The sequence below is a fragment of the Protopterus annectens genome, chromosome 3.part0, assembly GCF_019279795.1.
Source record: "Protopterus annectens isolate FY-2018-M chromosome 3.part0, PAN1.0, whole genome shotgun sequence".
Lineage (NCBI taxonomy): Eukaryota > Metazoa > Chordata > Ceratodontiformes > Protopteridae > Protopterus > Protopterus annectens.
Genome location: NC_056731.1, coordinates 254748849 through 254766450, shown reverse-complemented (window position 1 = coordinate 254766450; position 17602 = coordinate 254748849).

Here is a 17602-nt window from a genome sequence, read left to right as displayed (position 1 = left end):
GACTAGTTTTTATCGTGTTTTACGGTAATTGGGGAGACAGTCAAGGAATAGGATACTGGCATGGCTTGCACTGGCCTGGTTCATTGCCCTGCATAATTTCCCATTTGACCACTATCCACCTCTGTTAACTCTGGAAGCAGATACTGCAACAATGCAGCATTATCAGCCATTCAGGTAAGGCAGACCTGTACTGAGTGATATCAGAGGAGATAGCTATTCTTGATGATAGCGAAGACATAGGGAGGTCAAAAATTTGATGTAGATGCCCTGCAAGCATGTAAACCCCCCCCGCCCCACACACACACAAAGTATATTGTCTACAGGGATATTTCTGATTTTTGTATGATTTGTGGGTGGTTGAACAAAAGCTGCTGCAGCATCTATATTGTCTTTAATTGTTTTGCTTTATTCATTGTACTAAATAATGAATTAATTCATTAATAGACATGGATTATGTTATATAGTCTAAAATGTTACATTTTAGTAATTTATTTTTTTAGTACCATCTTTACACCTTCCAGCAATTGTGAATGGGTTGATATTTGTCAGACTGTTTAGTCTGCCTTATTTGGGGTGATGATCAGAACTGTCTGATCTTCAGCATCCATTATGAAGTCATTTTTGCACATTACTGCAATGCAGGCTTCTCTACAAGATCAGATTGTAAAGTATTTCTGCATTTAGTTAAAAGCTGCTCTAATATCTGGCAGCTAGCACAGACTTATTAATGAGCTGCTTCCAGTACTGAAAGTCTTGGGTTTTAATCTGTTTACCTTCAATTACCTGTTGTGCAACTGTGAGCAAATCACTTAACCTTACAGTACTTTGGGGCAATTGGGAATTTGGGCAAGGCTCCTTATTGGTTTCCCGGACAGCATGCCTAATAACTAACTATGAATCTGTGTTGCTTTTGCAGCCATTCCCTATTGCATAGCTGATCTACTTCAGGAAATTGTATGGCAATATCATCAGCACAACAATTTCTTAATGCAACAAAGGCCATTTACTCTTCAAGGGCAGCAGGCACCTCTTTGTATATGAAGCAATGAAATGCAAACTTGTTTGCCAACAGCAACACCTGCATTAGTAATAGTCCTCTTTAACATGGAATTTTTACATGTATTTTACTTCTGCAGAGATTGTGTGCATTGGCTTAGCATATGTTGTTAAGTGATTAATATTTCTTATGCTCTTCCATTTAAACTGCTATACATGGCTAAGTCTTATGGTGCAAAATTAGTGATCTTTATGCAGTTTTGTGCAGTTTAACCAATGTTATCAATAATGTACATGTAACTTATTTCTTCATAATAATATGAGGTGTACACAGTCAACAATGTGGCTAAAATGGCAGGTGGGGGGTGTATGGCCATGTGAGGATGAAAGTACTGTATATTCTTATCATCATTTTTAAACAGTCTTTAAACTGGTTTGGCAGGACTAGTGTGCATATATGTGTAAATTAAGTTGGAATAGTTTACCAAGGCTTCAGTGTGTTTGTGTGAAACAAATTTGCACTAAGTTACTTTGGTCAGTCTTACTGTTACTAACTGAGAAGGATGCAGTCAACAATGTAGCTATAATTGTATAACTGTGGATAAACATGACTGAGTCTGATGAGCTGATAAAGTCAAAAAAGTCATTAGTGTGTCTTGGTAGGACTAGTTCATATTTGTGTAAAGCAAATTGCTATACTTTACTGTAGCCATTTGTATCACAATCAGACATGTGATGTGCACACAGTCAATAAAATGAGTATAAATGATGAGTACTGATGGTGGATTGTAACGGCAACAGTTATTACGGTTGAAATGTTCTGAAATGGGTACTTTTGTCATCATTGGTAATGTATTTTGTTTCTCTTCTTACTGGAAAAATGTTCAAAAATGCAATTTTAAAACATACTTCAACAAATGTCGCTGTATTTAGCAAGAAATATAATTTAAAAAAATCAGGAAAGTGAATTAAAAAATACATACATACATGTGTGCAGGGGGTGCACATGATTTAAAAATGTCTTGATCTAACGTACATTTGATCTACCACTGTGTGTGTGTGTGTGTGTGTGTGTGTGTGTGTGTGTGTGTGTGTGTGTGTGTGTGTGTGTGTGTGTACATACACACACACACACACACACACACACACACACACACACACACACACACACACACACACACACATATGAGTGTAGTAGGAAACACCAAATACACCCAATGACAACACACTAAACATCAATATCTTTACATCAGAACCATGGATGTCTCAGTGAATGCAAAAATAAAAAAAACCAAATTAAAATCCCCACACCACCCCATCTGGGGGGCTGTACCCCAACAAACCCCTGCACCCCTGTTAATTATATATACAACTCCAAGATTGTGTAAACACAGGGTAAGGGCATATTCCCTAGCCCTGGGAATTGTTTAGAACTGAGCACCTGTCAACCAGCTGTTTAATAGCTCATAAATGGTAGCCATTGATGTTGTTGATCAAACACATATTCAATCTTAAGGATGGAACCCATACATATGCATGTGTATATATATATATATATATATATATATATATATATATACATATATATATATATATATATATATATATATATATATATATTTATAGGTTCACTACATAATCTCAAAATTTTTTAATATCAAATTTCAAAATCTCGAGACCATATAGCTGAAACTCCTGAATATCGAAAAACCAGAAGCGCGAATTTCAAAATCCCGAACACTACACTAAACATACACCACACACATACACATACACACACCATCACCCAAAACACAAACACACAAACCTACACTACATATTCTAACTCCAAGGTCGCACTACACAGACAAATACACGGAAATACCACCACACACCTACATTCCCCTCACACACACACATCACAGTCACAACACACACTTACACACACACTAAAGCCGCTAACCAACACACTTAAACATAGATACTTACCTGACCTTCCACCTATCCATTCACAAACCGCAACACCAGAAGCGCTACTTCAACATATCCGAACTTCGGGATTTTGAAATTCGTGTTTCTGGTCTTTTAGTACTTAGGAGTTTCAGCTATATGATCTCCAGATTTTGAAATTTAATATTTCAAAATTTTGAGATATATATATATATATATATATATATATATATATATATATATATATATATATATATATATATATATATATACATATATATATATATATATATATATATATATATATATATATATATATATATATATATATATATATATATGTGTGTGTGCATATATATATATATATATATATATATGTGTGTATATATATATATATATATATATATATATATATATATATATGTAGATGGGTAGGTATACTGTGGGTGAGTGTTTTGAGTGTGCATGTACATTGTCTGGGTTTGATATATATCAAAGTGCACTTTTAAAACTCAAACGCAAATTCCACCAACTCTGACATGGTCAACATTAAACTTGTTATTACCCAAATGGTCAGTAAAACATTGCCAGCTGCACAATAAGATGACCTTGCAGTAACACACAAAAAAATTATTTTTGTAGGGGCCAAGTGCAGTTGCACCTCCAGATGTAGAGGTTGCTCCTACCACACCCCCCGTCATTTGTCTATTCCATCTCCAAGGTTGTACAAGGATGGGGAAAGGAAATACTCACTAAACTCCACCGATCTTGCATGAAAACTAGTCTGACAATACTTACCTTTTGATAAAGTATGAGTCAAGCAAATCAGTTACTCTGTTCCCGATTTGACCACAAATTTAACCGATTAAAGTGAAGCCATATAGATAGATATACACACACACATACACATATAGTAATATAATGCAGCTGATGCTCTTGAGTTTCTTCACAATAGCTTTATCTATGTGATAATAATGGTCCAGGGTAACTTTTCCTAACAGAAAATAATGATTTTGGCAGTCTTGTAATGAAAAAGTATTTGTAGTTCACAAGCAGCCTAGACGTATCTGCTTTATACCTTCACTCCCAATGGGGTTTTCTCTGTTACTATAGACTAAATAACACTTCAGTGAGTTATATTTAAAGATACAGCAGTACCTTTGGTGCCAAATAAAACAGAAATTAAATAAAGACCTTCACTCCTATGTCAGACATAAAGATCCCCAGAACTCTCCTCTGGTAGATGAACCTTTTGAGTGGTCTTCTTTCAGAGTCGGTACTATGGTATCTGCATGTTAAGGAATTCTTCCAGACTCCTCTGGGACCTCTCTGTTCTTGTCTTTCTGACTTTACTGATTTCTGGCTTCTCTTAAATACTCTGAAGTTGTACTGGGGGACTGTTATATACAGGAATACATAGTGTCCTCTTGAAGGGGGTACAATACTCACTGCACTTTAAACAATTGCAACATAGTTCTAATACAATTTTGTATATGCTTCCCAAGTGGAACTCATTATTCTATTTTACATTTGACCCCCCCAGCTTAAAATCACTGGTTTCTGGCCATGTGGGTTGCTTGACTACATAGGAAAGGCCATCTGCATTGTAGTGGTTGATACCAAGGTGATGTTTGATGTTAAACTGGAAGGGGTGGAGGTGTAAGTTACCTGCAAAGCTTGACATCCCCCGATTTCATTCAGACATTGCATTGGTGCGTGGTTGGTTACTAAAATAAATTCTCTTCCCAAAAGGTTATACCTTAGAGGGTCCAGGGCCCACCTAATGGTCAGGCATTCATGCTTGATTCCTGAATATATAGTCTCAGCCTTATTCAGTTTTCTACTTCCACTTTCATCCCATTTTTTCTCCTTTTTTCCCTTTCTGCTACCTATTTTGACAAATTTAACTCTCACTGAACCATGTTAAAATGGATATCTACTACTGCAATTTTCACAAAAATGTGTTTATCCTTACCTCTGCTTGTAGACCATAAAGATTAATATTAATATAATTTTCTTTTTGAGGCTTAATGGTCCCTCTAGGAGATTTGTAGATTAAAGAACAAATGGATGATATACGAAGGTATTACATTTTCTGACTCTAATTGGCAAGATATTTGTGTTAGTACAGATAAGCTTAAAAATTAGCCTGTACTGTAAGAACACTACTTGAGATGGATACACAGATGTTATAGAACTCCCAGGCAGCTTTGTATTAAGTTTGGGATACATTTAGGCAGGTGGAGGTGTGGGGGCGAATCCTGGTATTAGTTATATGTTTTGGAGTTGTCCACTAATAATGAAATTCTGGTAGGAATGCATCTTAGAATGGGCTAGGATTTTTGGTAAGGATGTATCTCATTCTTGGAAATTCTGCCTACTTGACCTTGGTGAGCCTGATCTGAGTAGGAGGGTATCAGAAAAGTGTGTAACATGTCCACTAGGGGGATGGGTCAGGACTTTATAGCAAAGCAGTTGAATGGGGGCATAACTTAATCAGAAGGAACAACATCAAGGCATAACATTGGGCAATTATGGCATAAGAGAACAGATCAAAGAAGATGCAAATTCAGGCCTTTTGGGGATGAGTTAGGGGATTTTACCATATTCTTATTCTTCTTTTGGCTTTTCCCGGTTAGGGGTCACCAGAGCAGATCACCTCTCCGCTCATGATTGGCAGTAGATTTTTACAGTGTCGAGTTGCCAGCCCGGCATCCAACCTTCCACAGAAGGCACACACATGCACACACTTACACCTAGGGCCAGTTTAGAGTGTCCGATCCACCTACAGCATGTCTTTGGGATGTGGGAGGAAACCAGAGCACCTGGAGGAAACCCACGTGACCACAGGGAGGACATGAGACTACACAAAGAAGGCACCCCAGCCGAGGATCAAACCTGAAAATATGACTAGAACCAGAATTATTCTGTGTCTCCATGTTTGAACTCTCTTCTCAGCACAAGAGTACAATTAACCAGGCAGCTGTTAATCTTCTTCTTCTTTCGGCTTTTCCCGGTTAGGGGTCGCCACAGCGGATCACCTTGTCCGCACATTGAATGGCAGTGGAGTTTTACGGTGTCGAGTTGCCAGCCCGGCGCCCAACCTTCCACAGAAGGCACACTCACACGCACACCTAGGGCCAATTTAGAGTGTCCAATCCACCTGCAGCATGTCTTTGGGATGTGGGACCGGAGGAAACCCACGCGACCACAGGGAGGACATGCAGACTCCACACAGAAGGCACCCCAGCCGAGGATCGAACCGGAGAACCTCTTGCTGTGAAGCAGCAATGCTAACCACTGCACCACCGTGGCCGCCCTAACCAGGCAGCTGTTAATAGGAATGATTATTGGATAGTAATAGACAGATGCATAGATGATGATCTATGAACTGTTTCTGTTATCACTTTTTTAAGTGTTTGTTTCTCTATTTACTTGTTGACATCTTAAAGATGAAAATGCTAATCAACATTAGTAATAAAAAATAATATGTTTGCCATTGCACTGCCTCCAGAATTCCTAAAAATAGAGAATTTTTTTTCAAATGAAAAGGTTGCCGGTAAGGCATAGAACTGCAGTCACAGGATGCACTTTACAAATGCTGCCTGAATTTCTGCTTTGGTTATTGGATATCTCTTCTTATTCCTGTGAATGCACACAATTTCTGCAGCTTTAGAAGAACAGGTTAACTAATGGCTATCATATTACTCCTGCAACTACTTCTTGCAAGTTGAGATAAGGAAGCATAACTATGCTTTGCTTGTCAGGCTACATTCTGAGCAAAGGTATTTTCAGACATTTTGTGACTAGAATCATAGTTAGGAGCATTTCAAGGACAGGTGAATAGACCACTGTTATGTTATGACCTTACTTTATGACATATTCTGTTCAATAGAATATTGCCAGGCATAAGGATATATTACTGGATATTAGAGTGTCATAATCATGTGTTCAGAGATTAAAAAGTTTCCAGAAAGGTGATGCAGCCTGAACTCTCATTTAGGTGAAAATGGAAATGTACTGTATTATGCAATAGTTAGCTAAAATGTAAATTGCACTGGAGAATGTTCCAAAGTAATTAGCTAAGCTGAGGAACTGTGAACTGCTGATTATTGTACTTTATGTGTATAAAAGTTAGCCATTAGTATGTCATGATTAGATATACTTTTGCGATTCTCAATATTTCGCTATCCTATTTGTAAATAAATTTGCTTTTTTTCAACATGATTTTTTTCTTTAGAGAATTTTGTTCATAAATCTACTACCTTCAGATTTACAGAATCTGGTAAATCTTGTAATTCCTCTCTGTTTACTAAAACAGAACACTTTATAAGCTTAGTAGTGGCACGGTAACAAAATGCAGTCTCTACTAATCTGGCAGACATTTTACCAAACACCATTGGTTCCAGGTAATATACATTCTTATCAACATTTTTGCCATTTATGTCAAAATTACACTGACTGCTTTCATTAGTACTGAACTTTGCTTTGTGCCTTCCTCCTGCTGCATGTAGCTCATTCCTTCCAAATGAGCTCTGGAAGTTTGTACTGTAACTTCCAATAGAAGAAGCCTAACCCCAGGATTCCATGTACATGGTCCGGTTCCCCCTCGGCAGCACGCCATACATATTAACTATGGCACGCTGCTGAGGGAGATCACAGCAACATGGATATTGAATCCATGTAAGACTGACTTTACAGGTTGTCCCTTAATTCTGGATGGTCCAGAAAAAAATCTGGACAGTTGGTAAGCACAGCACAATATCTTTTGGCCCATTAACCTAGACTGAAAGGTGTATCAGACATTTTATTTTATTTTATTAAATTGCAATTTTATTTTTTTTTTATTTTTACATTTATGTGCATGTTAGTGCAGTGTCACAAGTTGCTTAGCTATGCTTAGTTTTGTGCAAATATACATCAGACATCCACTAGACATCTAAAACTAGAAACCAGATGCATTCAATGTTAATAATTTTAATTTTCCCTTTTATTTATTTTTTTTAATATTTCATGTGCTTGTTTGTGTGATGCAGCGCGTCATTTAGCTAGGTGTAGTGAGGCATATTTAAGCAGTAGACATCTGCTAGACATCTAAAAATAGAAACCAGATGCATTCAATATTAAATTTTATTTTTTAACAAGTGCTTCTTTCTGTGACATGACACGTTGATTAGCTAGGCTTAGCAAGGCATATTTAAACAGTGCACATCTGCTAGACAGCTAAAAATAGAAACTGGATATATTCAATTATTGTCAGTCTGCTGTGCTTAGCAATGCACAAACCCACACAGTGGAGCTGAGCTATGCTTATAGACACCTTCGCAGTATATATGCAGTTATTCCAGTTTCCTGCATGATCCCAATGGCTAGATAGGTTGAATCATGACCTACAGTGTAGTAGGTCCCAGGTTCAAGTCCTGGGTAGAAATGCTTTTTACATATAGTGCTGTGAATTATATCAGGTTACTGAAACATTGGTTGACTTTAAATTAAATAATTGTTACATTTAAAAATTATCAGAAAAGCTGCGCATTGCTAAGCTTCACCTAAACATGGATTTGTGAGTTTGTGTGATGCTAAGCAATGCAGCATTTTTTTTTGAAAGTTATAGCTTGACGTGCAAAGGTGGGAATGCAGCCTATTTAAAGGCCAGTCAGTGGGAATTTCACATCATTCCTTGGAACCTGACCTTGACTGTGGGTATGGTTGCTGGAGTTGGTGAGGGAGCGCACTTTCATGGGATGTACAGGAGTCCAAAGTTTTTATTGAACCCCTGGTAGACAGATATGGCCCCCGGCTCCTGCAGGGTGAGTACAAGGGCTCAAAGTGCAAGTCTGAGGCCTGGGATTTCTTGGACAGGGACCTTCCTACTGCTACTGGTATCCCCTGCACTGGTGAGTAGTGTTGTCACTACTATGATGACCTGAAGCATAGGAAAAGGGGAACATTGGACACCTGGGTCCAAAATGCTAGAGATAGGCACACCCCACAAATATGTAAGTATGTTTTCCAGTAATTAATAAATATTCAAGCTGATTGTGTGCAAAACTGGTATGCATAATGGTTTGCTTCTCTTACCACATCTGCTGAACAGAGGGCTCACAACATGCAGTCCGATGATGGGCTGCTGGCCAGGATGAGGCAAGCATGTGATAAGAAAGAAAATCATCTAGGTACTAACTTAATGCATAACTTAATAGTATAGTAAAGTAAATACAGATGTTGCAGTCTTAACAGTCAGGTATGACATACTTGGGACAGCCTATATCTTTATTAATGTGTCAGTACATATCTGACAGCATAGCATAGCTTTGAAACATCAGTTAATGTTGGGGTCTACCCAGATTAAGAGTCACTGTTCTGGTCTGCTCATTGTCTGAAATATGCTGTAGGTCACACTCAATAAATGAACAGTGTTTATGGGTTAGTTAACAGACATCCTAGACAGCTATCCATGGTCTACATGCCAGAGTTGAAACAACATTACTCAATGCATTTTAAAAGGTGGTGGTGCTTTAATAAGTAATGTTTTCAAATAAAGTGTTCACTACCCCTGTATTCACTGCATGTGTGTTCTAATCTGACACCAGTCAACTGTTACATGTAAATGTATAAATAATGCACCAACAGATGTCAGAAATAAATGTAGTGCAATACCCAGAGTAAGGTTCAAGCCTGTGTTCTGCAAATTTTGTCTGAAATAATGCTGTATATTGCACTCAGTAAATGAACATGGTGTATGGGTAAGTTAACTGAAGACCTGGGCAGCTATCCGTGTGTCTAAATGCCATATCTGAAGCAACATTACTGATAAAGTTTAAAAGGAGATGGTGCTTTGATAACTAATCTTTTCAAAAAAGTGTTCATTATTCCTGTATTCACTGCGTGTGTGTTCTAATCCAACACCAGTCAACTGTTACATATTAACTAATAATTAATGCACCAACAAATGTCAGAAATGAATGTAGTGCAATACCCAGATTAAGGGTCAAGCTTGAGTTCTGATGTTTTTTTTCTGAAATATGCTATAGATAGCACTCAGTAAATGAACATGGTATACGCGTAAGTCAACAGAAATCCTAGACAGATTATGCATGTGTGTAAGTGCCAGATTTCAAGTGACATTAAACAGTAAAGTATAACAGGAGATGGTCTTTGATAAGTAATGTTTTCAAATAAAGTGCTCATTATTCTTGTGGGCACTGCTTGTGGGTTCCAGTCTGATACCAGACACAGCTATGCATGTGTGTAAATGTACAATTTCACACAAGCTGTTGCAATAAAAGTTATAAATGAGACGGTGCTTTGAGAATTCATTATATTCAAAGAAAGTGCACATTATTCCTGTAGTCACTGATTGTGGGTTCTAATCCCATGGCAGCCAACTAAGAAATGACCAGCTGTCTAGTGCAATTAGTGTACATAAACATACCTCTCAACTATCATGATTTTTGCAGAATGTAATGACTACTGCCCCATATGTCTAGTACTTGATTTGCAGATATATGACATTACTTGGAATGCAATTTAATGGCAAATGTATCAGAACACCTTACTACTATGTAAAAATGTTCCCTGTATTTGTGCCTTTATACCACCATGTGGTAGGACTTGGCCCATAATGTCCCATGCTAACAGGTTGAGAGCTGTGTACATGCAACATCACCTTCCCATATTTGTAGTCACTGTACTCAAACTGAAATCTGACATATGTAGAAGCATGTAGTAGTAGTCTGTGTAGTTATATTATCTACAAACTTACTAAAGTTCTTTCTTTCTCTCACCCCACCTCTGCTCTTCTTTAATTTATTAATTATATTCATTGTTATGATTGGATATTAATATATTATTTGTAATTACTTCTTACATTGGACTTATGTATAATTTAATATTGCTTTGCTGTTAAAATACTTTCATATAGTTAATTATTGTTGTGTTCCTCATCATATTCCTTTCTATTTCTATCCATTTTTCATTATTATTTTCTATTATGTTATTAATTACATTTGTTTGGTTATGTTTATTTTTACCCTCTGTTTATATTTAATTTCATACAACGCAACAAGGTAGTCCAGTTTTAGGTGATTCACATACCTTGGCTCCCCGGGTGTGGCACCAGGGCCCAGAAAGTCTGGGCCGCAGCCTGGTGACACACCCTCTGCTGCCCCTGCACTACCTGCTCCATTAGTTCCGCACCACAGGTGGGGGTGGTTCCCCCCTCTGGGGAGTGGAAGTGAAGGAAGTGCTTATGTCACCTGTGATGGACTGCCAGGCATTTTGCATGGGCTGCTGCGCTAAACTGCTGGTACATGCCTATGCCAGATGGAGAGCATGTTGTCCGTCCTGGTACGGCAGCCTCGCTCCAGGTGCCGGCATCAACCACTGCCTCCACAGGAGCACTAAAGGTGCAGTGCTGACAGTCCCATGGGTGAGGACTTGAGTTACACTGCTACTGTGTGTGATGTCCACGGGACTGGGATTCCACAACACCCTCTCCAACCAAGGTGTTCACCATTGTCTTGTGTCACACACCAACCTTGTCTACCATCTTGTCTGTCATGCCTGTCTGCAAAAGCTTCCTTACCTCCCCCACACATACCTATGTACCTTCCCCAATATTCCACTCTCACCTTAAAAAAAAAGAAAATGAGCACCTGTCCTAAAAAAAAAAAAAAAAAAGTGTCCTATGCATAGCTATTTATTTCACACACATGTCCCCTGGATGCACTTAATTTGGACCAATTATCTTGACAAAGTACTTATGTTGCTCTCCCACCTCACTCTGGGGGGTGACAGTCCAAATTCAGCTGAAAAAATCTGTTAAAGTGCACAGTTGTTGTTTCTGTGCAAGAAATGGATAGCTATGGTTCTTTCCTACACCCTTCTTGCACATACCTACCTGCCTTTCATTATGTTTTCTCCATGCTTGCACCCCATTTCACCATTGTCCTATCTCCCCAGTTTTTATTTCTTTAAAGATTTTTTGCATGATGCTTTGTGACACACAGCATTGCTAAGCTAAATGGCGCTATATTAATATATGTTTGTGAAAAAATATTAATCACATTCAAAAAGTACACCTGCACCCTATCTCAAACCCAGGACCATCGCATCAACCCACCAAGCAACACAGCTGTTAACTAACACAGATGTTTTAAGCAAAACGTAGTAATTGTCAAGTTCCCATTATTAAGCATGTTTAAGCAATGCTGCACATCGCTCCACATTGTGCAAATTTGATAACACTATAAAGACAGACACATAATAATGGATGTAAGTGAAGTATCTAACAGCAGGTAACTGTGAAGTTATATTTACAACATTTAGAAGTATACCTGCTAAAAGATTAAAGGAAATATAGGCTTTTTAACTGGGACTCTGGTGGAGAAATGCATCCCTATAAAGCGATACACATAATAATAGATGTAAATGAGGCATGTAACAGCATGTAAGTATGCAATTATATATTTAAAAATACACCTGCTGTAGCAGTGACCCAGTAGCTCAGTCTGTTAAATGCAAATAAAACATTAATTTTTGGTCCACATGGTACTGGGTTTAAATCCAGTAGTGTCAAGCATTTAAAATACATGTATGTGTACATCACCATTATGAATTCTAATATGTATGACTGTCTTATCACCTATTTATTCTCCCAAAGCAGTGCAGATGGAATGTGTGCTTTTCAATGATGGAAGTCAAAGGTCTACATATAGGAACATAGTTAACATATTCCTGTTACAGCACTAGAAAGTGCATAGAGTGTCAGGTCATGCATTATTATGCATTCACAGAAGATATTGAAGTATGTATCTCAAATGAGGCCCAGTAATATCAGACTGCAGCACACAATGATTTGCTGCTGATATTACAGATAACCACAGCTGAACAAGTAATATACACATATGGAGGTCATGCTAGAATCAAGGGTTGCCAGCACACACACATTCCAGATGACTACCATAAAATAACACATGACTTTGCAGTTGTCCAAATGGTTGACATAATGGCAAATGTACCCTTTACCTTTTTCTAGGACACAACAGCCATGTTACCTTTTACTCTGTTAATGATACCTTTAGCTAACATAATTACCTTAAACACATACCTCAATTTCTTATGGGATGGGTTCGCTCAGTCATGCTCTGGCTGTACACCAAGGCTGCCACAGGTCACACTCTTACTCATAAGTGTTGTCATCCACATTCTTCAGCCTGTCTGACTGTGCTTATTGCCTGCAGCAGCAGCAGCCTCTAGCACACGCATGTGTATGTAATAAGTATCTACTACAAAGATTCTCTCCATGCTGATGTAGTATCTTTACCTCAGTAATTTCCAGCACAACATATGAGAAAGGGGATGGATTCTACACTGAGGCCTTATATCTTGTTGAATAGTTGCATGGGATTGCCTGATTATACTGCATATCAGCTGTGTATGCTGCAATTAGCATTTCTGAACCACAGATTGGTTCAGAGGCAATCACCTGCTAATGAGAGCCATCTTAAAAAGGCAAACTCCTAGCTAGGAGATCCATTGTATATGACAGTTACTTTCTATGGTGAAGTTGTTATCACAACACTTGCATATCTGTATCTTTCAACAGAGGAGTATTGTACTCGTTCAGGTATGTAACCATTTTGTTTCCAACATGATGCATATGTTTGAATATACTTAGGGGGAATGGGATTACATCAGTAAGCCTTTTTTAGAACTGTACAGATGACATGCCATTGATCTTCAGCTGTGTAAAACCTACATAGGATGTAGACTACAGCAGGGGTATAATGCTGTCCATTAACTAGGGACACAGGTCTCCTGGATACTTCCTTTGTTAACAATTGTAATACTACACAGCTATTTGTTTGACATTGTATTTTATACATATGTTATGGGAGGGGGTGGTTTTCTACTTTGGGCCACACTACACTTGGACTCCTGCTGAGTGTGTGATCACATGTGAGTATTTGTCATGGCACAAACAGGAGTAGGTCACTATTACTACTATCTTTGTTGGTTCCACACCCTTTGTATGTTTGGCAACTGTTGCATATGAGATGTGTAATCAAGCAGGAAATACGGATAGCCTTCCTTTATTGCTGTATCTGTACATACTGTACACTCATGTATGTGATCCTGACATATAGGCAAGAGTGACAAGCCTTGTTGGATGAAGTGGTCCATAACATAAATGCTGTGGATCACCAGAATTGCACATATGAGCAGATGTGACACCATGCCACAGACATGATCCACTCGGCATGCAGATGGGCAGTGGACATGGCCAGGATTTGTCAGATCACTGGTGGTAGGCTTGCAATGGAACAACCTCTGTCAACCTTGCAGCACAGGACAGCTCCAAGGCATCTGTCACACAATATGTCATGAATGCGGGTGCCACCGTTTCCACACAAGGGAAGCATCCAGGTATGCTTATTTGGATCAGCATTGGAATACAGTAGAACTTAGCATGTCAGGGTGTATATAGTTTTACTTGGGTGTCATTTATTTTTTTATGGGGTTGGGGGAAGGAGGTTATCTGCAGTTTTAAGCTCATGCAAAGATTGTGACTCACATACCTGTTAACACAGCAATTACTGTAAATGGGAGATATTTGGATGTAGTACCAATGGTATACTGTAACATGTGATGCTGTTTGCATTACCTTTACCTCAAATGTTTTTCAAGACCATCAGGAATAGGAAAATGCCATGATCCTGCTGCTAGTAATCACAAAACATTTTTGTCAGAGATGTAGATTTACTTCAAGGTATTAGCTAAAGTGTCACCCCAGGCCTGCTGGCTGGATTGATGTACTGTCTGCATGACTGAAAAATGCAGAGATATGTTATGACTGTACACACTTTAGGGTCATACCTCTTCCTTGTAGGTGTGACCACATTTATCAATTTCACAGTATTGTCAGGACATTTCAGATGGCCATACCTCTAAACTGTACAGAGTTCTGCAGAATGTCAACAGTATGCAAATTTGTGTTTTGTTCATGAGAGTCTAGTTTAAAGATCTGTTATTTTCAAACACCTACAGATTTGGGTTAGAAAATAATGTCCTCATGTCCTGCTATATCAGATTATCAGTCTATACAAGACTGTAATAGTGGCAGCAATGTATACAGCTTAACATATATTGCAATATAGTACTGCAGAGCATAGTAGTGCAGGTATTAATGTGATGCTTTTCCTTTTATATCACAGATGACCTGGGAGGTTGGTCTTTGTTCCCTTCCCTTCTCAACCTGATGCCAGTGTCTCTTCAGACTCTGATGATGATGGTGGCCAAAGTGAGGCACATCTGGGGGTTGCAGGGGATGAATCTGTCACAGAGGTTTACATCCTTCATCCACCCTTGTTATCACCATACATAGTCAGTAAGCATATGCATACCCAGTCCCCTGAGGCCACAGATATTGGGCAATTGGAGGGCAGAGATATTGAACAGGCAAGGTTCCACACAGGCAGATTGATAGGGGTGCTCATGTTGCAGGTGTCTCATCATGTGTCACTCGTTGTATGTTTAGGGCCATCATGGAGGCACCATCACATTCCAAAAGGAACTACAGATGAATGAGAGTCCACGTGGCCATGCACAATCACTCTCCCATAGTGGCAGTGCATCCAGCGCTCTGGAGGGGAGTGTGCGGTCCACACCACAACATGGCAGGCCATTGTCTTGTAGTCCTGAGTGTTCCTGTGGAGGACATGGTCCTGCCAGACAGCAGTCACCCTCAGGTAGTAGCCCAGCATTTGATTTTGCACATGGAGGTGCCAGTGCAACTCCTGGCAGAGCCAGTTCTCATGTTTGGGGTGGAGATGATGAAATTTCAGCTCTAGCATGCATAGCTCAAAGCTGTCCAACATACAGACACACAGGGCTAACACTGAGCTTGGTTGTGTACATGCAGACACACACACCACTGTCACATTCAGGTCCCCTACAAACACACATGCCACATTTACATGGTCCATCTTTCCTGCTTCCCTTTCTGATTCACACACATGCTTACTAACCTCTTGGGTCAACCCAGGCCTCCTGCATCCCATGCAATACCCTGTGCAAGTTATGATACCTGTCCCACATACCTGTCATCCTTCTCATCGATTCAGGGAAATTAAGCTATGTGTCTGGTGCACAGGGTGACTATCTAAATTAATATGTATTTGCTTCATCCATTGTTGCCTTTGACATGCTACTTGTACTGGTCACTGCCATTTGTAATGAGTAAACCACATTATTCTGTGTATGTTACATTGGATGTTGTTATAATGGCTGTGTAGTCACACAATGAAAGGAGTCTCATGGAACTGTTTACATTTCATTTTCAGGATTGTGTAGGACACAGACCTATGGGTACACATCTACAATAAACCCATCAATGTCAGAGCACAGGATGGAATGACAGCACAGAGGAAAAAGGTCATCAGAAAGGTAAAACAGTATATGTGCATGACTTCATAGGTTCATATGTGTATAATAAGCTAACAAAAACAAGGGCTTCTGCCAGCCTAGCCATGCATCCCTAAACTCTGACAAGGTATGAAACTCTTGATAAGTGTAAGCAGGGTTTTGGAAGCTGAGACATGTACAAGCTGAGACATGTACAAGCCGGGGCATGTGAGATGAACCATGTACAGTTTCCCTGTGTCCATTAGAGACATTTATCCTAAACCAGTTATCACTGTCGTGTTCCCCATCCTATCATGTAACTTGCACATGTTTTATGGTAAGGCAGAACTCTGCTTCACAGGGATGGGGAGCCAGCTACATATTGGGTGCATTCTCTGGGCTACATACCTGTCTCTCCAGCATGTCCTATTTATACCACAGTCAAGATGTAGGTGTGTAGAACAGGTAATTCTCGTGCTAGTCCTTTCTTGAATATACAAGAGGTACACAATGAGGTCTGACATCTCTCTGCATGACAGGCATACACCTCCCCTCCAAAGCATGTAAGAGACAGAATACACAGTTGCAGCCTTGATGCAGTCTGCATAGGACATGTTATGTAAACTGTGTATTGGTTTACTGTGGAGAACCCCTGTGGATGCTACAATTGTCAGATATGCCTGATTAGCTACATACCACAAGTGGCATTGCACTCAATGATAGGTGCGATGAATGCCGAATACAGTGGAATAATGACTTTCTTGGAATTACATGCCATAGCTTTGCTTATAGGTTGCGCTACATAGAATGAATCCCCAAATACTACCGGCATGTGAAAGTCAGAGGCTCAACTGTTGGAGGTTTTCAGTCAATACGATAGTTACCAGGAGTGGATGACTTCCCAAGGGATAGTATTGTACATTCCTTGGCTTTTAGTATTAGTCCATGGCTCTGACAACAACTGAATGTCTGTGTCAGCCCATCCTGGTTAACTGTTGAGTCAGTGTAGGATTCAATGACAGCTCCTAATTTGCAATCATCTGCAAATTTAGTCAGTCAGAGGTGAATGACAGTGGCTATGACTGCAGAGAAGTAAATGTCTAGAAGAAGCATTCCAAGGAATGATTTGTGAGAGAGTCCACTAGTGACTGGCCTCATTGTAGCGGAGGACTCCCCCAATGCTATTGTCCTGGATTATGTCCGTCAGCCACTTGGCTATCCACAGGCCGACATACACATTTGTAACAAACCTCTACAGTTTGTCAACAAT